The sequence below is a fragment of the Falco rusticolus genome, chromosome 15 (assembly GCF_015220075.1).
Source record: "Falco rusticolus isolate bFalRus1 chromosome 15, bFalRus1.pri, whole genome shotgun sequence".
Lineage (NCBI taxonomy): Eukaryota > Metazoa > Chordata > Aves > Falconiformes > Falconidae > Falco > Falco rusticolus.
The window spans coordinates 1,694,536-1,718,051 of NC_051201.1; the positions used below are offsets into that span (position 1 = coordinate 1,694,536).

At 49.0% G+C, this 23,516-nt stretch overlaps 1 protein-coding gene and 1 long non-coding RNA gene across 9 annotated transcripts in view; one reads left to right on the plus strand and one right to left on the minus strand.

The window, feature by feature from the left end:
• ANKRD11 (ankyrin repeat domain 11) overlaps positions 1 to 23,516 on the plus strand; it is a 159,291-nt gene that overhangs the window by 84,158 nt on the left and 51,617 nt on the right. Inside the window, exon 3 of one of the 8 annotated variants that reach the window (XM_037409233.1) lies at positions 1,353 to 1,440. The exons of the other annotated variants lie outside the window; for them this stretch is intronic. The gene's annotated coding sequence lies outside the window, so the exon portion shown is untranslated. The remainder of the gene's footprint in view (positions 1 to 1,352; positions 1,441 to 23,516) is intronic. 8 annotated transcript variants of the gene reach the window in all.
• On the minus strand, positions 20,175 to 22,596 carry LOC119157867. Its single transcript, XR_005107686.1, has 3 exons — positions 21,953 to 22,596; positions 21,790 to 21,870; positions 20,175 to 21,502 (listed from the first exon to the last, which is right to left on the minus strand). It is a non-coding gene; the product is annotated as an uncharacterized LOC119157867 (long non-coding RNA).

Sequence of the window (23,516 nt, forward strand, 5' to 3'; positions counted from 1 at the left end):
TTTAGAAAATAGCTGAGGATCAAATGTTGGTGGTTTTTTTTCTTTGGCACTGATTATTTTGCTGGCTGTTCATGTTCGGTGATGCAGATCTGCATGTGCATTCAAAGCCTGTAGGTAATGTTACAATTTTCTTCCTGCTATGAGCTTCTGTTTTCTATGCTCACACCTTTCTGGAAGCCTCCTTTCAGGCTACAGTATTCCCTGCTTGGTTTTGTATTAAAGGAATCTTTTTCTCTAAGGGTTGAGAAAAATAATTTCCTTTTAGCTTTTGGTACATAAAGGAATAATACTCTTTTCACCTGCTAAAAAAACAGACCAACATTTCAGAAGGCTGAGCCTGCTACAGTGCGTTTTGTTGAGGAAAAAGCATTTCCCTAAGTGGAGCAGCTTTTCCTGCTGAAGCAGATGTTGACGATGTGTTGTCCTGGTCAAAACCCCGTTCCCCAGCTCTCGGGGTGGTGTGTGTGTGTGTGAGGACTCCCCTGCTGCCCACTCCCATCCCATGCCACCCAGCATGTGGGTTTTGGGAGCGGGTGCGTTCCCGGCATTGTGGGGCAGAGACGGGGGCTGTCCTGCTCTGAAGGCGACTGGGCTTGGTGCTCATGGCTGACCCAGCTCGCCGCGAGCCCTGCTGTGCGAAGTGAGATGGGAGGAAGGCTACAGCGCCCGGTTGTTTATTGAGATCGCCCGTTTCTGTGCCAAGATTGCCACAAACCGGCTTCCTTTTCTTGGGTGCTCTGAGCACGTCGTGTCTGCAAATGGGGGCTGGTGCTTGTGCACCCTCATAAAGATCTTAATTTGTTCAGATGGGAATTTACTATTTTAAAATGGCTTTGATTATCATACGGAAGAATTGTTTACTGGCTGTACATATGCTATGCTGTCTCTGTCCCGTGCTTTGCTAAGAATAGAAACCAAAGCATTACTCTGCGCATCTTACAGCTGTGGCTGTTGAAAAAGTGACTTGCCCAAATGTTTTGTATGTTTGTGGCTGAGTAGGCAATGAAGCTGAAGTTCAAAACTGCCACTTCTCTGCTCAAACCACTAATCAGCATTGCTTCTGAAAGGACTATAGATAGTGTGTGCAAGCTGATACTACAAAAATAAACTTTTCATAACCTCCCTTTGGTTTCTGTAAATCCCCAGACTTGCAGGCCTGCACCATTATCTATAGGCACTCACAAAGCCATCCTCACCACGATGTTCTCACCACTCTATTTAATTGCAGAGGAGCCTTTTGGAGTAGCCTTTAAAAATCCCTATCACCGTTGCACTATCTTCATTAAATGAATGGGGCTGTTGTACATCTGACAGCTGCCATTTTAATGCTGTGGTATTGTATTTCCTTGCAGGAGGCTCAACCTCACGAGGCAGATTAGGACTGAGAAAATCCAGGTTCCATTAGAAACCATTGGAAATGAGTTCCCAAGTTGTTCTAAGGTAAATCAATAATGAATATAATCTCCCTGGCTGGACATAGTGACCGAGCCAACAGTTCATTTAACCACTTTTGGTTTTTTTTAAAGCACTTCCAAAATCATTCCTGTTGAGATTTACTTCTCACTCTGAATTGCTGTTATGAAATTCTCAGGCAGCGTTTGTTTTTGAGTGCTGCCAAAACTTTGGTAATTTCCTCATCCCTATGCTTCAGAGGAATTGTAGTCACTGCTGTGATGCCCAGCCTTGCTTCAGTACCGAGGTAGCCACTAAATTGCTGTGAGTTTGGGAGTGGAGGATGTTGCTCAGCTTGCACGCACCTCCACTCCTAGACGCGCTGCTCAGACCCTGCATCTTGGTTCTGCCTCCTCACACAGTGCCGTGTGAGCCCTACGTTTGGTGTGTCCCCGGCCCCCTTGCCTTCTTCCAGTCAGTGTGTGTAGCTGGGAGTGTGCTCCATGCTAGAGGCACAAACATAATCCTTCATTCGTCACCATTCCTGAGGGCTCTGTCGCGCTGCCTCTGCTGTTTTGAGACTGACCCTGGAAGGGAACAGGAGTTCGGTTACAGAATAATCAAATTGAGAAAGAAGAATCTGTTTCAGTATTACAATAACAGTTTTTTCTAATTCTTAATGTATTTGAAATTAGCTTTAATAAGCAAATTGTCCTTTCTCAGAGCAAATATTCCAAACTCATGTATCTTTCAAGCTAAATATGATAAAGGACCAGTGATTTTTCCTCTTCTGTTTGAAGTAATGCTTGAGTGAAGTGAGGAAGATGATTAACTTGTAAATGAGTGCAAGAATGCAGCCAGCTCCAGTGGCTTTCCATGCTGGCACTGCTGGGTTGCTTGGCACTGTGAGCCTCATTGGGATCAGGCATGAGCAGGCTATCGTGTCTGTTGGATTATCCAGCACACGTGGGATGGCGTTCATGTGAGCCCTGCTTGGGGCTGGTGGCAGGCGGGTGAGCAACACCCGGTACTACACAGAGCTTGGAAGGGCAGAGTTGCAAATCACGCTGCTTTTTTTATTTTTTTTGGTACCAATTTGAGGTGATGCAATGAGTTTTTGTACTAGATAACTGTTTTGTGTCACATGATAGTCATCTTTTTGATTCTCTAGTAGCTGCCTTGTGATGAAATTTATAATCTTTTGGAAACTCAGCCTTATTTAGCAGTACTTGAACTGTCAGATAGTAAAATAATGTTTCTTGAACCACTTGAATGGGATAAGACTTGGCTTGATGTATGGCTGTGGTCTTAGAAAACCGGTAACTCCTCCTCCTCCCCCTGCACTGATATTACTATCAGATTTTTCTTTTTAGCTGTGGCAAAAAGAAGATTGAGTTGCTAGAGCATGATCTGTTTTGATCAGTAAAAATCTCAGCACTGCTAATTTAGTCAGCTAGTACGTTACAAATGTAGGTTCTGTGTGCTCAAACTGTTCTTAGTTCTTTTACTTAATAAGTTCTCCAGATAGTTGCCATGGAAATAGTCCTGGATTCTGAGAGGATGTAAAGGTCCTGAGGATGCTGGAGCAGTGGCAGCAGTGCATGGTCTTGCACGCTCCAGGCTCTGCTCCTGGTCAAAACCTGGTTTTCCATGGTGGTGCCACCTCTAGGATGGGAACCACCTTGTTCCTCCCGTGGCTGTCCCAGTTTCCCCCTTCTGGAGTTTTGGGCAGAATTCTCCTGATATTCATAGTGAAGAAAAGTTGAAGAAAATGCTCACTGCTGCTTTTCACTGCTCAGAGGTTAATTACAATTTTCTATCTTGTGTTTGCCCTGAATCGTGCTAATGTGAAAGGCTTTGGCTGTTGCCTTTGCCTTAGCCGAGCCTCTGTGGCTGTGCTGGGGGCCTGCACGGAATTTGAGAAAATTTCCCCTGCTGTGCTGCCGGAGTGCTGGGTGCGGGTCTTGCTGCACCGGGCAGTACCGGCCCCAGCAGTGCCGCAGTAGGAGCCTCTCCCAGGCCCCTGCTGGTGCCGCAGAACAAACCTGCTTCCTCCGGGCCTGTGTTTTCTTTTTCACCAACTTCCTTTTTGTGCAAATGTTGCATTTTCCATGAAGTTTCCTTGCGTCGTTTTCAGACACAATCATTGTACGTCTAAACCAAACCTGGGTACTTCTTGTTGCTTGAAGTAAGCCAACCAGTCCTAATTGCAGGAAAATACAGGTTATTTACCTGGCTTTGTAAGACTTGAAAAATGCTGTATTATTTAAGCTGGAATTGACTTTAGTTTGAAGCAGGGCACAAATGTTTGATGCAGCATATGGGATATGTGAGTCCTCTTGGGCAGCAGGATAGGACCAAGTGCAGGAGCTGTAAAAACAGCAGGTCATCTTCCTGCACCTGGTTTTTGCCAGAACAATTTCCTAGGGAAGCATCTCTTTGCAGTGGTAGACACCCTGAAGAAGCTAAAGTTAAGATTTCACTGCCTTCATATAGATATCAGGCCAAACAAACAGTGTGTATATATTTCAAAGGTTTGAAGAGTGGCCATGGTAGATTTAGTTTCGAGGCAAACAGTGGAAGAGGGGTGCTGGTGAGTTGTAGGGACAAAGCCTTGAGGGCTGCTTTCCTGCGTGGTGGGCCAGTACAGAGGGATGCCGTCCCTTCCTTTGTGGTGAAATACAGGTGAATCAGACTTTGGCTGTGCACTTCCAGTTATTAGCTGGAACAAAAATCTACTAGAGATTTTTCCCTTCGTTTTTAAAATTTAATTTTATTTTTTCCTCTGGAGAGCTGGTGTGCTTTCTCTTCCACCCCCCGCCCCCACCCTCAATATTTACATATGTTATTGAATAGCTCTTGCTGTGATGCCTAGGAAAACATACAGTGCATCCTGCCCTTCGCGTGGCATAGTAACAGAGACGGAGAACCCTGTCGCACTGCTGAGACATCCCACCTTTCACTCCCCTGGAGCATGCTCGCCCCAAAACCCTACACGTTTCGGTCATCCCGGTGACTAGGGGAAGTCTGAAAGGCAGGTTTTAAAAAGCCAAGTCAGCACTTTAACACAGATTGTTGAGACCCCAGCAGCTCGCAGTAAGAGCCCACCTTCCTGTTCAGCTTGGGGAGGAAGCCAACCAACCCAACCCAGCCAACGGTCCTGCATCCTTTTACACTGCTTTGGGTGTATTAAATTAGCAAGCAGAGTGACAGCTGGGCAGGAGGCTGGGAACAATGCAGATAAAGTTAGCTTTCAGCGATGTGACCCTCTCCAGGCTGCGCGCCAGAAGACTATAAATAATTGATAGGAGCAACCACCCTCGCCAGCACGCTAATGTACAGCGTGGTTCATACAGCGAGCGGAGCTGCATTACCCATTACATCACCGCTGCTCTCAGCCCGGGCTCTCCTATCAGCAATGTAATTTTACTGCTTTTAAATAATAAATTGCACTGGGAGTTGAAATACTCCTTCGCCCCATTCAAGCCTACTAGGGTGTGCAACTACACAAATGAATTTTACATATGGTAAAATAAATTTTGTATCAAGCTAAAGAAAATTTCTTGCAGGAGGAGTTTAGCCCCACGGTCTCGCCCAATATCGGTAACAGGGGTTTAGGGCATCAAAGGCAGGCGGTTCCAGCTAGTGACTTTTGATCTGGCTCGGTGTCTGGAATGATTTTGAAGCTTGACTTGGGGTCACTGGCCTAAGTTCATGGGTGGTTTCAGGGGGTAAAGTTCTCCAGTGTTGCAAGTCAGAAAAATCCCCTTGGCTGCAGCCGTTTCCGTGAGCGGAAAGCGTGCGAGCGGCATGCATGAGCTCTGTGGTTCCACAGCACAGGAGCTTTCACTTTCAACGGCTGTAGTTTTCAAGTAGTGAAAAGACCTTGATGTAACCCAAACCCTGCTTTTTTTTCCCCATGGTCTTTAGAGAAGTCCTGCAACCTCTGCTTATCCACGTATTTGTGTGGAGAAGCTAAAATGTGCTTTGAATATTCCAGGCTCTGGGGATGGGGAGGGACAGGGGAATGTCTACATGTGGGGGCGCTTTTGGTGGACTCTTGCAGCATTTTATGCTTACTTGTGTGGGTCTCCAAGGGCTTTGAAAGTATGATTTTTTTTATTTTTTTTTAAATCATGTAACTGCTACACTAGAATCTGTAAGCATCAAAACCTGTTGTGCAGATTGTGGTGCCCCATTGCTGTTAACTTAGTGGTGAATAAATGGAGAAATCAAACTGGAGAGCAGTCAGCTGTTGGTGTGGAAGAGATGAGTGACATTATGGGAAAGCACGGAGCAAGGACCTGTGGTGTGTGAGCAGAGCAGGCTGGCAGCAGTGGGGCACAAAGGTGAAAGATGCTGAAAAGCAGGTGCTGAGGGTGATGCAACTTCATTCAGTGGGACATGGTGCACAGTGGGAGGGTGGGCTCAACTGAGTCCTGTTGGCTTCCAACGTTGCCAAGGAGGGTGCTGATCCCGCTGTGGGAGTGGGGACAGTGAAACGCAGCACTGGGGGTGTGCAGTGTCCTGCAGCGAGACGGTAGCTGGGCAGGGAGGAGAGCCAGTGGCTGGACGGTGCTCCCAGGAGGTGTGCTGGCAGGCATGCTCTCGGACATTGTAATTTCGGGACAACCAGCCTTTTTTTATAGGAGAAATAAAATTTTGGAATGGTATCATAGGAGATGACTTAATTTGTTGAAAGAAGGTAAGGAACAGACTGGCTGAGGGTATGGGTCAGGTAAGATTGGAAGCACATATTGATGGTACAGGGTGCTGGCATGACGGGCTTGTATCTGGATGTAAAATTTCTTCTGTGACTCCTCAGAAAGATCACCTTGCTTTGCTCTGCACTGAGTATGAAGTAGATGTTTGGGACCTGCTTTCAGGAGACATCTGTCCTATGTGTGCACCTTTACAAGTCTCAGAATCTGTGCAGGGTTACTGTGAAAACGGTGGCTTTCACACCTTCTAGGGCAAGACTTAAAGAATTATTATTTCCAAATCAGGAAGTGAGCAATGTTGCAGAGCCACATAAGACAGCATAAGCTGCTTACGGTGGATTAAAATGACTGACCGTTTAGCTATGCAATTAGATGGGGAGATGGTGTGATAATTCATGAGTAACTAGCTTACCTGTCCCGTGATATTGTTTATCTCCAGGCACATGTGCACCAGTTTCCATAGGGTGTTCGAGCATTTGCTTTTAAAGGCATAGGTCCCTGAAAAAAAAGGTGAATGTATCTGGTTTTTGTACGGTTTTCTGATGTTTCTTAGCTACCCTGGAACGTCAGGTTTGCCCTTCAGTTAAACCATAGCTGTTTCCAGAAGAGTCCAGGTGTGTGTCACCCCATTGGGCAGGCGGCTGTGCCACAGCGGGGAAGTGGGGCTGCCCGAGGCAGGCAGAGCTGCAGCTCCCGCTCAGAGGGGAGGTGGCTTCCATTTCTCAGGGGGGTCCCAGGCTCCTCTGGCACAAGGCCACAGGCTGCCAGGCCTGCGACGATGGTGGCACCAGCCTTTTTGTGCCCTTCTGGAAGCGAGACACCCAGTCTCTTGTCCTACCGATACCATTAAGAACGAGTGCAGCACCCAGGAGCTGCCCTGCAGTGGGACCTAACAGGAGGCAGGACAGCCCACGGGAAACGAGGGTGTTTTCCAGGGATGCTGAGCTGCATCAGCATCTAGGCATTGCATGTGCTTCCAAGAGGATCTTGTGGTTATCAGGCAAAGGTCTTCAGATGACGAGGTGATGCTTGTTCTCTCAAGCTGTGGAGCATGTCCATCCCTGCAGAGGTTTGAGGTGTTATTGACTTAGATTTGCAAATGCTCTGGACATAGGGAAGCTTTTATAGGGCAGTAATGTGTAAGATATTTCAAACTGTTTATTGGGCCTGCCAGATGGCTTTGGGGCTCTGGGGCGGTCTGACTGCCTGCAGCGCTGTGGTCAGTCAGTCCCTGCTGCGGCAGCCATCCGTCCGGCGCATCACTGCTGTGAGGCTCTGAGTTCCAGGACCAGCAATTCAGCAATGCCAGGTTTGCTTTTCCCCATCCCGAGAACTCTGCCTTACCTTCTCCGGCTCAGCAGCATCTCCTTCATCTCTCACAGGTGTACAGCTTAGCAAACGTATCCAAAATGCTTGAAGATTTTGGCCAGCTCCAGTTTGGAGAGCTGGCTGATCGAGGTGTGGTGCACGTATGGGAAACGAGCTCAGCCCATGCGAATGTGTTCAGCGTGTCTCTTTTCATAACAATGTGACTGGATCAGTTATTTTCTTGGGTGATGGTGACAGGTCACTTTGTGGCCAGACAGGAGCCCAGCCCCGCAGATGTACTGGCTGTACCTGGGGCACAGTGGTTCTCGTACTGATACAGCAATCCAGAATTTTAGTGTCTCTCTGAAGATTTGACTCCAAAAGCTCTGAGGTACACAAACAGTCATGCAGGCTACAGAGAGGGACTTCCAAAAAAAAAAAAAAAAATTAAATAGATTATAAAGATGCCAAATAGACATCCTGGAGATCTGCTGAGGGCAGAATGCTAGCCTAAGCCTCTGCTCGTGCAAGCAGAAGAAAGGCAGGAAGCAGGAGATGCTGCTGCACCTCCTTGTCTGGGACGTCATCAGCCTGGTCCCACGCTGGCTGACCCTGGCCCACACGGTCCCCTTCTCCCCCTGCGGTTCTCAGAAACTTCATCCTTCCCCTGCATCTCACCTTTCCGAGCGCTCAGGAAAGGGGCTTTGCTATTCTTAGCATCTCGGCAGAAGTGCTGCCGCTCCAGCGAGACGCACACAGGAGCCTTTGATAAAAGGAGCAGGGGAGTAACCATGGCAGGCTCACTGAAGCTGGTAACCATGGATTACAGAAATTAAAGGCATAAAGCAAATAGCAGGATTATCTTTGGCGTGGTGGTTTTCTAGTGAACAGAAAGCATTACCTGACTTCCACATTTAGGTGAGGCACTGTAAATTACCTGTAGTTAAAAAATAATGCTAATTAAATTCAAATGCAATAACGATTAACACTGCTGATCTCAATTCACTGAATTTCCCTGCAACTCTTAATTGACAGAGAAAAAAAACCCAGCCCTGTACAGAAAAAAGGAGGGGGAAATTCTTGCTTCTGGCTCTGTGCTGCATCCTTTTTCTGATGCAGCTGTCAAGTTTGCATTTTCCATTTCCCTAGCCTTATTATTTCTTATTTTTAATGCAGGGCGCTTCACAAATCTGATGAGCTTGATTTGCTGGTCCCTTTGTAGGTGAGCGTGCTGCGGGCAGGGTGCCTGGTGGGCCAGGTCGGTATCTGGGGAGCTGGCCTGAAGCACTGCCCGTGCCGCACCCAAGGGACCTCGCCAGCTGCGCAGCAGACAGGTGGCACGTGGTGAGTGCCGACACCGAGCTCCCCCGGCACCCCATATCCCCCTGCACCTTCCTTGCCCTGATGTAGAAGACACTCTGCCTTTCTCTTCCCTTAATCATCCGGAGGAGAGGGCGAAGGAGCCCGGGTGGCTTTGTGCTGCAGGAGCAGCGTTCCTCGGGTCCGCTTAGCATGCAAGCTGTGTTCTTTGCACAGCAAATTTTGCTTTCAAGTTCAGCGAGTGCTAAGACTCTGCCTAAATGGGCCTGCTAAAGATATTTTTTGACATTTGAAAATCCTATTAAGCCCATTTCTCCCCTCTCCTCTCTCCCTCCCGGTGTGCCAGTTTAACATGGAGGCACTGCAAAGGTTTCTTTAGCCGGCCGGGTCACATCCTGCACAACAGACCTCAGAAATATGGGTCACAACGAAACGAGGAAAACAAAAAGGTTATTGTCCTCATGTCTTACGCTGATGGCTGATTGAGGGACTCCCTAAACGGACAGTTTAAGATCTTAATGAGGTACCAAACATGAGGTAATGCAGAATATGCCCCTTTCATGCTGTCTGCTCGCCAGCATGGCCTTCCAGAAATGGGTTCCTCCTGTGTGTTCATGCCTGATGCTGCTTTAACTCTTCTTTACCAGGGGCACGGGCCTGGCAGCACATCCTTAAAGCGGAGTTTGCCACGGTTCCTGTTCACAGTTCCTGCATGAGTCAGTGATAAAGCCCATGAGCGCATTGTTTATTTTCTTATTTACAAATAATTCTCCTAAGTTGAGGTTATTGCTCATTGGCTTTAAGCACAGGGTTGTAGGCTGGAGCAGGTCTCCTTTAGCCTGCTTCATGCTGTGTGAGGTTATCTGCAGATTGTTCTCCAGGCTTTTTAAAATTAAATTTGAAGAGGGATTTCTATTAAATCCTGGTTTCTGGGAAATTTCTGAGAGTAGCCTGCAGTGGGGCAATCACCAGTTGTCCAGGTAGGTGTGTAATTACACAGGTTTTGGGGAGCAGGGATGCAAACAAGTTTGCATACATTGAATTACAGGCAGTGTTTTAATAGTATGTTTTTTAGGTCTTGGCTTTAATCCAGAATTTTTTCGTGCTATTATCCTCTATTTACAGCTTTCAGAAATCAGCTGATGTCACTGCACATATGTTTAGAGCCGTTGCTAAGGTGATTAGCTCCAGAATTCAACGCCTACGCAGTCCTGATGAAAAGCTGAGAAACTGCTCGGCAGCGTCTGTTCAGAGTGGTGCATTGTCGGCTTGAACTATTAAGAACCATAAAACAATATTACCCAATTTTAGGGTAAATACGTTGGCCTTGACTGATAGTCATGCGTCAGGTTTTACAGGAACAGAGGCTTTATCTGGCATGTTTAACGAAGTCTGAGAACATTTTTCACTGAGAAAGCATTTAAAATTACCCGATTCCTAATTTCCATGAGCCTGTGCAGTGTTGGCAGGGTTTCCTCTGCCTGCCGACTTGGGAGGCAGAAGGTGGCAATCCAGGAGCAGGACTGCTGCCTCGTAGATGTCTAATGTCTGTCCCATCGCTCGGTCAAACTTGCAGAGCGCACGCAGCAGAACAGTGGACTGCAGCCCAAGTGTGGGTGCTTTGCAGCTGAAGCGTTGCCCAATATCCCATTCAGTGGTCAGCCGCTCACGTTAAACTGGGAACTGTCCTGTAACCACCACAGTGACTGGGACACACAAGACGGTATGTCTTGCTGCTTCCCAGCGTTGCCTGCTTCTCAGCTGAACAGAAATCACTCCTGAGAGGAGATGACCGCCCACCACCTCAATTTCCATGTTTTCCATTTTCAGGCATCCAGCTTGCGCAGTGCTCCAACAGAAGGACCCTGTCTCTAGTGGGAGTCAGTCCTCTTTTAATAGAAATTAAAGTAATTTACCTTCCTCTCCCCTTTTAAAGAACAGTATCAAGTTGCCTTTACCGGTGGGGCTGATGATCCTGTTACCTACTGGGCTCCTGCTTTCAGTGCAGCAAAGAATAGCTTTTATTCATGGCAGAGAAGCCATGAAATACAATAAAGCTGCCCATAGCCTGCACCAAGAACAGGCTACCAGATTACATTTTAAGAGCGTTGTAGGCGAAAACCACTTTTCGGTTTAAGTCGGTGCATGAAATGTGTATGAAGAAATCTTTTTTCCAGTCTAAGGTACTTTGCTGTCCTTTAAAAAGAATTATAATAAAATAATCTACCATTTACAGTGTGAAGAGATGTGGATATGTATATGTATTTTTTCCCCCAGTCATCTAGTGCACAGTAAGATTCTTAGATGATAACAAACATTTTCTTCCCTGGGAGCTCACTGTTCTCTCACTGATTATTTTTTTCCTCTTTCCCTTTTTTTAAAGCATACCGGCTAAGGCTTGACCTAGTTTGGCTGTGATCACAACGTGAAACAGTGTAAATGTTCACCTAACATAGCTACCTATATTTTTGTTCTATAGGCTGTGCAAAAATAGCCATGCACAGCAACGAGCTGTGTGTGAGTACCAGTGCAGCATGTGGTTTTGCAGGGACCAGGGCTGAAAAGATGGTTTTGCTCATTCCCTTCCCTGGTCTCTGTGTCAGGGGCTCTCTCAGGGTGCAGGCAGAGGTTGGACTGGGCAGTGGGAGGGGAGGTGTTTGTCTGCAGGAGTAAAACCTCGTTAACAGCTCCTGTCCCCCACTGAAACGAGGAGGCTTGGCTAATGGAACAGGTGTGCTGGCACCACTGTGGGAAGCACACATCCCTGGGTAGCTAATTTTAGCATAAAATATAAATTGTGTTAATTACTGACTGTGGGAGAAACACTGGGTCAGGGGTGTGCAAAGGTGCTTGCATCATCCGAAACACATTTGTCCATTCGCAGGGTGAACTGGGATGTGTTGCATTTGCCGTACAGCTGCACCCCAGCACCCCATTACTCTTGCCTGGGCTGGTGGCTGCTGCCTGTGGTCACATGCTGCCCCGCGCGGGTCTGCAGCGTGCGTGTGGCCAGGGACCTTCCCAGGGGGTGTCCTGCCTGCCCGAGCTGGTGCACGCACAGCCCAGCATCGCTAGGCGTCCTCCCTGCAGCTTAAATGCCCCCAGTCCTATGATTTCTGGTGTGGCCTTTTCTTTCAAGAAGTGGCTTGATGGGGATGGTTGCGGTCTCGTTGCATGGATTCCCCCGTTGGGGTCTGTACCGATCCCCTTGGAAGTTTCTGATGAAGGAGAGCAAATAGGTTGATGCAGCGCACCATCCTTCCACCCAGCCTGGCTCCCGAACTGTCCTCGGGCCCCTTCCCGGCTCCTCCTCCCCCAGCTTTCCTGTCCTGGGCTACAAAGATGTTCCCAGGGCTTGGGGAGGGTGAATAGAGGTTGCACAGCCCAGTTCCCGCTCCACTCCGTGGGGCCTAGAGCCCGGGAACAAAACCCAGATTATGGCCTTTCTCTGCAGAGCTGAAGGGGCCAGGGGGACATTGATATGCAGATCCTGTGTGTCGGGGAACCGCAAGTGGCATTGTTTTGAAATGTCCACATGTAGGGTTCATGAAGCGATTGAGAAAAGAAACTAAGTGAAATATTCCGTGCTGAAGCGTGATACGAGAAATGCTGTGGTGATGTAGCAATTTTCTAATACAACCATATTTCCAGGAGGCCTTGACTACTAAACTACACTGTTTATATAGAATTTGCGCGCTTTCCCAACCTTCTAATTTTCTAGGGTTCACTTTAAATGGATTTATTTTTTTTGTTTGTTTAGCTCTCCATTTGCAGTAATGACATCAAAAATTTGAAAGTGATGTTTGGCTGACTTTTGTTCTGCTTACCTGGGGCCAGGCTAACGCACACAAAAGCAGTGGGAGGACTGGTGGTTATCCAGTGCTTTTTAAACAAGATTCTTGTGCTTTACCCTCTCCCGAGAGCAGCACAGCGCTGTTCGAGTGCACCCTGCTCCTTCTGCACACCTCTTGGCTTGTGGCAGAGCAGGTGGCTTCCCGAGGGGCTGCCCATACTGAGCAGCTGGGATGAGTACCTGTTCGTGACCCACTGGTCCTGAAGCTCTGTAAAACATCGAGGTGAGCCCTTTGCTTTGTTGTGACACAGGGGTGGCAGCGTGCATGCGGCACACCGCAGGAAAACGCTTTCTACACCAAAACTTGATGTGAGCTGTGGGAGCCAGAGCCCATCTCGTAACTTTCCAGAGGAAAAAATGCACTAAACAAGAAAAGTTGGTGGGCTTGGTTGGGCCAGCCTGTCTGCTCTCGGGGAGTTACTCGCTTGGTGTTTGCTACTTTGATGTTGTTTCCTTGCACAGTGAGCCCCTGCTAACAAAGTGCTTGAGAAAGCTTGCAAGAACACAGCAGCCAGCTTGCTGGGATGACAGGCAGAGCATGCACACCCTCCGTCTGAGCTGCTCTTTCAGCTGTGTGTGCCTGCGGATGGGCACTGCTGGGGCTGACACCAAAGGCGAGAGGTTGAAGGCTCAGTAAAATTAGAAAAGAGCTTGGCTTTTTGGGCTTGTTTGTTTGTTTGCTTGTTTTTTTAAACGGTGCGTTGAGGCGGGTTATTGTAGCACGAGTCGCTGGCTTGCCTGTTGCTCCTCATAGCATTGCAGGTGTGTGGGAGCGTGTTGTGCTTCTTTCCCATAGCAGTCCGGGGCTCAGTGATGAGCTAAGGGGTAAAAAGAGGATTGAAGCAGTAAGGGTCCAGCAGGCAGGTGGGGGGGAGCCCCAGGTACACCTGGCATGTGAATTAACCACCGGCTACTCTGGGAAAAGGAGAAGGCAGCTGGGTGGTAGGTTTGCAGACAAGGAGCTTAGCAGGTTTTGAAACCCAGGAGGTCAGTTTTCTGGGCTAGCTTTGGGAGCGGGGAAGCACTGTCCTGTCCCTTTGGTTTGGTTCAGCTGCTTCAGAGCGCAAGACCCCCGGTGAGGGCGGCCGGCTGCGGCACTGCTACGAGAGCGGCTTCCCGGGTCAGCTTCTCGCTCATCTGGCTCTGAAGTTCAAGGCTGCTGCTCGGACCCTCCTGGCAGCTCTTGATCTGTGATGGCCTTCGAAAAGCTAAAGAAGCAACAGATAGCCGAGGTTTTATCTTAGTATGTAAGAGTTTTAGGAATTGTACCTTAAATAAACAAACCAGCAAACCAACTCATGACTCCAAAATGGCATTGCATGGCATCATGTGTTCTGTGTAGCGGAGAAGTCTGTGGTTTCTCCCCTGCTTTGGAGGAACGCAAGCATTCCTCGAGTGAGAAGGTCTGCACTTACCAGCGCTGCTGGGCCAGTCATGCTGCCAACTTCTGCAGAAAGAGGGAAATATTGCACTTTTTTTTGCTGTTTCTAGAAAAGTCTTCTGTCTTGCTTTCAGCCTCGCTGCTTTGAAGAGTGCTGGGCTCTCTTCTAGTCTTCAGCCTGCTCCCGTGTTGGGGCATTTAATAGCTCCTGCAGTTCCTGGCCTACAGACATCATCTTCTGTGGTCTGGGTGCAAGTGGGGATTTGCATGTGTGCGGGAGGGGTGTAGCCACGCGCACCTGCCTGAAGATTTGAGCTTTTATTCTGGGAATCCAAATATAGTGCCATGTGATCAAGTGCTCATGAAGAAATCAAGTAATCCATACTTGGGACAAGTCCAGGGTTTAAAATCGGTAATAGCCTTGTTCCCGGGCTCTGCAGCATGTGCTGTGCTGAATACATTTTGAGAGTCAAGGTCTTTGCTTCTGATGGTTTAATTTGGACAATGAGTATCACTTAATAGTAGCATTTTATTACATTCGTTTCACTCTTACTTTTCAAAGAATTCTTCTGATGCATTCAGGCTCCTGCCCTTTGGATGCTAATGGACTTCTGCTGAGATTTTGTTTTTGTTATTAGGTAGCACCAGGGCTCCCATTTGCAGGGGCTTGGTATGAAGAATGCTCTGCCCTGAGACAATGCCTCCATTCACCGGCCCTGATACAATGGGGGTGGAACAGTTATAATGTAAATTAGTATGCAAAGCCCCATCCTAATCAATGCGTTTTGCTCGGTGTCTGTGCGCTGCATGTACCACTCCTGCAAAGTGCTGAGTTGTTCCTTCTGCACAGCCAGACCGTCCTGCACATTTCAGTGCTAAAATAGATGTGTTCCTGAATCAGTTTTTAGAAAGCAAGAAAAAATTCCCCGTTCACAAGAGTGGAGCATCTGCAAAAATCGTGGTAGATGGAGACCAGCTCTGTGTGATATCCACAGCTATTTTTGCCTGTCCTTTTTGAAGTAAAACCACTACAAATAATGGTTGGTCCTTGCCTCCTACATCTGTGTGGACTGCTGGAGCAGGGGGACAGTGCAGTGCTGGCTGTTGGGGAGAGCAAAAGGTGCTCCCCTGAGAGAAGCCTGGCTCACCACCCCGGCACCGCACAGTACCGGTGCCTTTATGTGCAATATTGCTCATCTTCCTAAGAGCTGCAGGTAAGCATTAACCTGCAGCAGATTATTTTTGCAACCTTTCATATATTCTTTTAGGCCATGCATGTTGGCCCTTGTTACTGACCGTCACAAACAGCAGCTACATGGCAGAGGTTTTGTTTGATGGAGTGATAACAGCGTTGTTTTGTCCCAGCCTGTAGTTATTAATGGCTTTTAAATGCTCTTCTGGCAATAGAGCTGTGTAGTGTAAAGTGAAAGAAAATAAGGAGTTCTTTGGACTGGCCTGCACAAATCTAGCGGGCTGGAACATGAAGTTTCCCAGTCTATAACCAACAAAGTAATTGTGCCTGAGCAGGGGGAAAGCCTGGCAGAGGATCTGCAGCTGTTTGGTGGCAGTGGTTGAGGAGACGGAATCATCCCAAGGTCCAAACTGAGGCAGCTCAGGGAGAAGCAGAAAGGTCAGGATCCTCTGCCAGGCTTTCCTGGCATCTGTGCACCATGCTCCCTGTCATTTTGTGAGTGTCGTGGTGCTCTTGTCGCCCAAAGCCGGCTCACAAACCTGCCTGCGTAAGAAACCGTTGCTGTTCAGTGATAGCCAGGCCTTGAGAGAGTGTTTGGCTGGTGTTTCTGCATTGCTGTAGCAGGACAGCATGGCATGTTAGAGGAATTTGCTGGAGCTTTTACCAGAGGAGCTGTAAGCAGAGGCTGTGCATGAAGCAAGCATAAAATCCCAGATTTTATAGCAACCTTTGCAAAGCGTCATCGTAGAGAGCCTGGAACAAAGCTCTGATGCACTGGGAAATACCTGTATCTTTTGTGAAAGCGGTGTATGGTTCTCCATTTGTTCCTTTGATATAACACCTTTTGATCTAATGACAGAGTAAATTAATCCATCAGAAAGTGGGGAACAGGGACTCGGATAAATCCTTGCAGAAATAGGGGAAAAAAGGCTAATGGAGGAGCATGGTGCTACACATAGGGGCTACAGCGTGATACATCCTCACTAGATAAATGCGTGGTTCTAGCCAGGCAGAATTGGTTTGTTCATCCAAAGGTTAAGCTGTGGTCCAGAGGAGGATACCAGATTAATTTAATTTGCTGTCAGTCATCCTAGCAGAGGGCAGCGTAGCCACATTTTGCTGTAAATCCAATACCAAAATATCCCATAGATCCCAGTATCATGGGATGTGCTGGATGCATGGCGTAGGCGCAGCCTAGGAGCCCTGCCTGGGCTCATGCGGTGGTAAAGCATTGCTTCTGCCAGGGTCAGTGCCTGTGCAGACCCGGTGCGTCCCGGCACAGTGTGGCACCTGGTGCTGCAGCGTGGAGCTTGTATCTCATGCAACATCCCTGTGCCGTGGGAGCTGCTGGCGTGCCAGTCCCTGTGCCGTGGGAGCTGCTGGCGTGCCCGTCCTGTCAGCTCCCACGGGGCAGGCGCATGGGCGCTGTGTGCAGCAGCTCGGCCCTGTGGGATGTATTGGCTGAGGCCGGGTGTGACATGGAAGCAGCTCTCTGGGTGCTGTGTCAGAACCGGCTCCGGAGCAGCATGGCCGCGCTGGTGCAGTGCCGCATCCCGGCTAACAGCCCTGAGCTGGCTCGCCTCTGCGCCGCAGATAATCTCAGCCTGGATAATCTGGCCGCGGAGAGCTGGGAGTCAGTGGCATTAGTGAACCTCTGGGCCCAGAAAGGTGTGGAGGTTGTGGGAACAACCTGGTGATGGTCCAAGCATCTGCCAGAGAGGACTGGGGGTGAAGCGAGGGCTGCCCGAGGTGGCAGAGACCTACTGTTGCTTGTAAAAAAACCCAGCAAGATCAGGAAACACACGGTTTGTCCTTACACCCTCTGGTTGGTACCTAAAGTAAACAATTAACGCTTTGTGTTGCAAAAGCTGGTTTTAATCTCTCAATTTCAGTCATGAGGCTCCAAGGTGAAAGGGTTTATAGAAACTGAAATGAATTGGGCCCGTCCCCTTCAGCACTGGGGGGTGGCTGCCAAGTGATGTAGTCCTGGCATAGCCAGACTGTGTGATCCAACATGCCAGGAGGCACAAGAGGCCGCTCCGCTGCCCGGGCTGGCCTGCGGAAGGGTCTGGAACACAACAGGTGCCGTGGCTGGGACAGGAGGCTCCAGAGGTCCATCCCTGGTGGCTCCTGGCATGGTGCAGCAGCCTGTGGTGGAGTACCACTGGATTGGTTTGTTAGCGACTGGCATTTAAGGCAGTTGTAGCTGAAGTCTGGCCTTAAGGAGTCTTGTCACTCGTGCTATTTTCTGTGAAGGCTTGTTTGACCTCTGTCAAGTGGCAAATTAGCCAGGCAGTGTAGGTTGGAGACCTGGCCCTCAAGTCCAGCCACACTGAGCTACTTTACTGAGCTGCAGCTCTTGTGAGCATCAGCACTGTGACGGTGTCCGGGTGCCAAGCCTGGGAGTACAGGAGGGTCTCGGGGCTGTGTCGAGGTGGTGCCATCACCATTCTGCCTCTCCAGCTGCCAAGAAGAACAAGTCCAGGAGCTGATGCCATCCAGAGGAACTCCACTGCAGAGGGATTTTTCAGCCCAGGCAGGTTCCGTGATTCAGCTCACGGCATGGCCCTGAAAGCGATTGCTCCTGATGGAATGAGATGACAGGCGGCAGGGGAAGTGAAGGTGGCTTCAGCCAGCAATTCTGGCAAAAGCAGCACTCGGTGAGCGAAGCCGTGAGCGCCCGCTGTGGCGTGGGGCTGAGTCGATCAGAGGCAGGCAGCAGTGACAGCGGTTTCGGTCACCCAAATGCCTATTGATTTGGCGTTAATTCAGGACACAGTTCAGGGAACTGCTGCCTGGATGTTCGCAGTGGCTTTCTGTTCTGGCTGTGACACAGGCAGCTGCCCCCCAGCTGCTGCCCACGTCAGAGGGATACCAGGCTGGCAGCAGAACTGGGTGTAAAAAATTGCAAAAAGTGGTTTAAAACTGGATAAATTCCTTGATCTACTTGGTAGTGAGCATTGGAATGGCTGATGGAAAGCAGGAAGAAACCATGGCGATGTTTCACGAAAAGCAGTGTAAACCACTATTTCGCTGGAAAGCAGACAATTTTTAAGAAAATGTGATAGCAAGTCATTAGAAAGGCTGAAAAGCATATTGAAAACTTGCAGCGTTGCTGTAGGAATTTAATATCAGTGAGGTTCCCAGGCAGTGACTCCATAGAAGTGCAGGGACAGGAGGCTGGAGGAGTCATGTGCATTTAAAGGAGATGAATGAGAGATGGCTTGGGACGTGTCCTCATCACAAATGAATAAGTAAATAATGTGGGTCTGACCTTTACTGGGTGTCATGATGGTGTTTGCAGCCTGTGTTCTTGTGTAACGGCCACTCACCCTGATCAGCAAACTTAACTCTGCGGTAAGATTGGTTTTTTGAAGTTCTTAAGGCTTCTTAATGGACTTAGAGGGGGATTGTAAGAAAGATGGGGACAGACTTTTTAGCAGGGCCTGTAGTGATAAGACAAGGGGTAATGGTTTTAAAAAAAAAAAGGGTAGATTTAGATTAGAGATGAGGAAGAAATTCTTCCCCGTGAGGGCAGCGAGGCGCTGGCCCAGGCTGCCCGGAGCAGCTGTGGGTGCCCCATCCCTGGCAGTGTCCCAGGCCAGGCTGGACGGGGCTGGGGGCAGCCTGGGCTATGGCAGGTGTCCCTGCCCCTGGCAGGGGGGGACTAGATGGTCTTTAAAGTCCCTTCCGACCCAAACCGTTCTGTGACTCTGTGACGTAGATTTACAGGGTAACCTGTAAATTTTAAATTTAAATTGTTTGCCTTTTATTGTATGGGAGAATTTAGCACTGAAAAAAATGTAAATCCTATGGAACTCAGAATCAAAAAATGTTAAAGGTAGCAAAGAGTTTTAGGGCTTGCTAAAACAGACAAATAATACCAGTTTTTATAAAATGTAGCCGGGAATAATTTCTACACAGGGGCTACGTTCAGCTGTCCTTCCGAACCTGAGCTGCCCTGGCCACTTGGGAAGGAGCTGCATTCCAGAGCGTGTGGTGGGGTAATCGCCCTTGAGATCTTTCCTTGCTGTTTGTTTCTCTTGCTGCTGTTGTATAGAAGGAGGGTTTGTGGGGGAACACCAGTCGGTGAAGCCCCCTGGTGCGCTGCCGTCTGGGCTGTGGGAGCTGCTGGGCACGGGCAGGTGTTTCCTGGCTCCAGCCGTTCGGTCTCTGATGGCTCAGGGCACACCGACCCCAGCTGATCAGCTGCTGCAGCGCAGCAGTTTGGAGTGATGGGGTAGAGATAGACTTTACCCATACAGTGCTGAGGTGTTAACATTTTCCTTTGAATTTTAAGCAAATTGCTTCATGTGCAGGCTTGGTTGTGACTCACACCCTTGGGCTGATGGCAGCAGCAGCGTGTTTAACTTGCACTACAGTGAGGGCAAAACTCAGCTGAAGACTGGAGTCACGTGCCGCAGGTGCAAAAGACGTAAGGATGGGAGAGAAAACCAGCCCGGGTGAGGTCCCCTGACCCAGCGGACGGACCCCTGTCCATCCAGCACGGCAGTGGCAAGCCAGCTGGGAGAGCCTGCTTCCAGCTCCAGACTGGCAGTGTTCCCTGCAGGCACACACACTTATGGACAATATATTATGGCCCATCAAAAGTAGAAACAGGTGCTTTCTAACATTAGAAAATCAGAAAATTGTCCTCTTCATGGCATAAAGGTCTTCCTTCTGTGCTCTGTGAAATGCTTAGTGTGCCATTAAAATGGGAGAAAGTGGGAATGGTATTGTGGGTGATCTTTGATTCCACATTGACAGACTATGGAAAGCTGTACTGCTCATTTAAAAAAAAAAAAAAAAAAAAAAAAAAAGCAGGGGGCACGAGGAAAGTCAAGCTGAATTAAATGTGCTGCTTATAGCTGTTCCTGTAAAATCATGTGGCGGCTTAAGGGTCCAGCAAGGTGGGGAAGTGCGAAGCTGTAAATGGGAAATCTTACGGGAGGTCTGAGGCTCAGGAGAGAGAAAAAGGAGGAAAAAAACCCCACAAACCCAGAAAGGTTAGAGCCAAAGGAATGGGCTTGGCTTCAAATCCTTGCACTTTTACTTAACTTAGTGAAAATAGGTTGTTACAGTGTATGGATCATACAGAAACAGGTTGGGCATAGGTGGGGATGTGAAAATGCCTTTGGGTTCGGTCAGTGGAAATCTCTGCCTACATAGATGGGCAGTGAGATACGGTGATGTGATACGAATGGATCATATAGGTCCCGTCTGAAGCTGCTGCTTCTCCTCGCTCTCCAGTGGTCTCTGCTGGAGTGGGAGGAGAGGGAAGGCTGGGGAAGCCTTTGAAGGTCACTGTGCTCCCGAGCTGTTCAGCGTAATCTGACTCGCAGAGCAGCGCACCAAGCCCGCCAGCCATCAGAAGAACATGAAAGAATTTCTGTGCAGTTCTATTTATATTGATATTCTCAAAAACATGGCGAGTGAAAAGCTTTTAGAACCATTGGGGAGTTCATTTCAAGTATTGTAGCTATGCAGCCTGCGCTTTCCTTCCAAAAACAAAGACAAGGGCAGGGAGGACCGGAGCATACGGACTGAGGTGCTTTGGTGATTGCCTCTCCAGCAGCACCGAGCAGCCCGGTGGGGCAGGAGCCTGCACCGGGGCAGGGTACAGAAGAGCCCGTCTCAGGCTTTAGACTGTGGCATGTATCTGCGCTGCTGGATCAGGCTGCTCTGTCCCGGGGCTGTGTCTGCTCTGGCTGAACGCTCCAGTGGGAGCAGGTTTGTACAGGAACCCTGTCCAGACCAGGCTCTGACTAATTCAGTTCAAACCCCAGTGCATGATGCGTGCAGGCACTTTGTCCTGGTGCCAGGCAGGGTTTTAAAATGTGGCTGCGTTAGCTACCTTGAAAAACATCTCGGCTTATTACTGCAAGTTCCCTTAGAAAAAAATGCTCACACAAGAGTCGTTTTTAAAGTGAAAACTGAGCTGCTTGCTGCAGCAACGGGTGCATCCTGAAAACCTTGACAACTGCCTTGTAAAGTAATCTTAATGCCTATCTGTCTTGACAGCGCCTCTTAATGGCTTACTAATAATGCTGTAAGATTTGCTGGAGCTCTGCCACAGCCCTGCTGTAGGTTTGTAATGGTCTACTAAGCTCTCCTCCAACCTGAGATCCCCCCAGTTTTCCACGATTTAACAATTCCTCCAAACTGGGTAGCTTGGAAGGTATTTTCCAAGTGTCCTGTTGTGGGAAGGCGGCTGGAGCGGGCAGGGAGGTGTCTTCTCGGCAGTGTTCAGGAGTACTTTCAGTTGTGGTAGAGCTGTGGGTTCATTATCATCTATAGCCATTTTGTCAAGGGTGATACAGGAGCTACAAGGATTTCTAGGAATTAAAATAATTACATGAATTCCACAAGCAAAAATTCCAGCTCCATAAACACACATTTTGCTACAACGTTGGTTTTGTGCCTGTCCTTATGGGAAAGGGGTCGTGTAATCCAGACATACAGCACTGGATTAAATTATTGTGTGCTGTAGGGTATTAAATCTCAGTTTTTGCTCTCCTGTGTGTGGGGGAGGGGGATTACTGGTACAGACCAGCATCGCAGCTAAGCTGAAGGATGTTTTTTAATCTAAAGTAAAATAGCAAGCAGAACTCTCACTGCATACCTGGGCTTTAGTCATCACCAAAGAAGGTTTCGTGTACAATCCTGACAGCTCTGCCAAAGGGTGGGTGACTCCGGAGCATTTCTGGGGGGAAGAGAGATGTCAAAGCGAAAGCAAATGGAAGGGAAGAGCTTAGCTAGTGAAATATTTGAACGGTCAGCTTTACTTGGTAAATGTTTGGGAGAATATGTAGGTTCAGCCAAGTAAATGAAGAATCCTTGGACTAAACAGGGAACAGAATTCATCGTAAGTCCGGATTTTGTATTTAAAAAGTACTGACATGCTGTGTGCTCTAGCAAACAGGCAAGTGCCAGGCTCTCCTCTCTGGCCAGTCCTTCCTCCCACTCCCCTGGGGTTAACTTACGCCGTGTTAATAATTACTAGAATGTACTTTCAGGCAGGTTATTTGTTTTCCCTCCTCATGATGTGCAAGAGCGGATAATGAAATTAATTTGCACACTTTGTGAGTTTGCAAAGCTGGCTTCAGCCACGTTGCCACGATACTGTGCGGGTGCCAGCAGCTCCCGGGGCCGGTGTTTGCACAGCCGGGGCAGCAGGCTGCTATCGTGGGTAAACAGAGCTCGGAGGGGAGATGGGATGTACCCAGCCATGAGAAATGCTCTCTCCAAAGCCAGCGTGGAGCATGCAGGCTGTAAAACCCCTTCCCAATGCAGAGCGTTTAACTCTGCTGATGCCAATCAGTTAAGCAGGTAAACAGCCAAAGGAAGCCCTGAAATTCCAGCGTTGCTCCTGCAGATTGTGGAGCTCACGGTACTGGCACTCAGGCACAGCAGAGGAGCCTGCCGGTGAATTCAGATACCATACTATACCCTTGTCTTTAAGTAATGAGTCCCGTACCCTCCAGCTCGGGGTTTGTGGTATGCAAGCCACGGCGTTCTCTGGGAGCGCTGGGCAGTGGTCCTCAGTGCTGGCCAGGCTCTGCAGGGCTGTTCTTGGTTACAGCTTGCTGACAAGGCTGCATGGTCTGCGGGAAGCTCTGGGGGGGGTGGCAGGGCTTCACCGTGCAGAGGGTGGGCACTGCAGCTCTGGGTGTTTTCTGTCCCACTCGCCTCTGTGCTTGGCTGCGGGGTAAAAGCAGTTTGCAGGCATAGACCTGGCTGAGCCATTTTCTGCACCCTAATTCACCGCACAGGTGTGTGCAGTAAGGGACCAAGCCAGGAGCGTGAAGCACCAAGACTGTCCAAGCCTGACACCCCTGTCCTGCCCTTGAGACCCCCTGGGGCTGAGCCCCCTGTCAGCACCCTGGTGGGCATCTGCGTCCTGGCACGGGTGGGAGTGGGCTCGGTGTGGCCGTGTGCTGGGCTGGTACTGCCATACAGCCCAGGGTTGCGTCCTGGATTTTGAGAAGGTTTAGTCCTCAGATCACGGAGACAGAAGCTGGTTGTGCTCGCCTCTCAAGGCTGTTGTTCACAGGCGGTGTGGTGCCTGGTGCAGTGTTACCGGGAGAACCAAATGTCTCCTTTGCCTGCTGTGATCCTGATGAGAGCACGTGTGCGGTCTGCCAGGTGCCAGCCACGTCTGCCTGGTGCAGACCTGGGGGACCAAGTATAAATAGTACTGCTCTGGTCGTACCATTCCTACCTGTATCTTAATGATTTATGCTCCAAGGCTTGGCTCTACAGGCCCCTTAATGTGTTATTTTAATCTGTTTGCAGACTGACTTTGGGCTGCTCTTTGGGCAGAGACTACCTTTCACTGCTGGTTTCTGG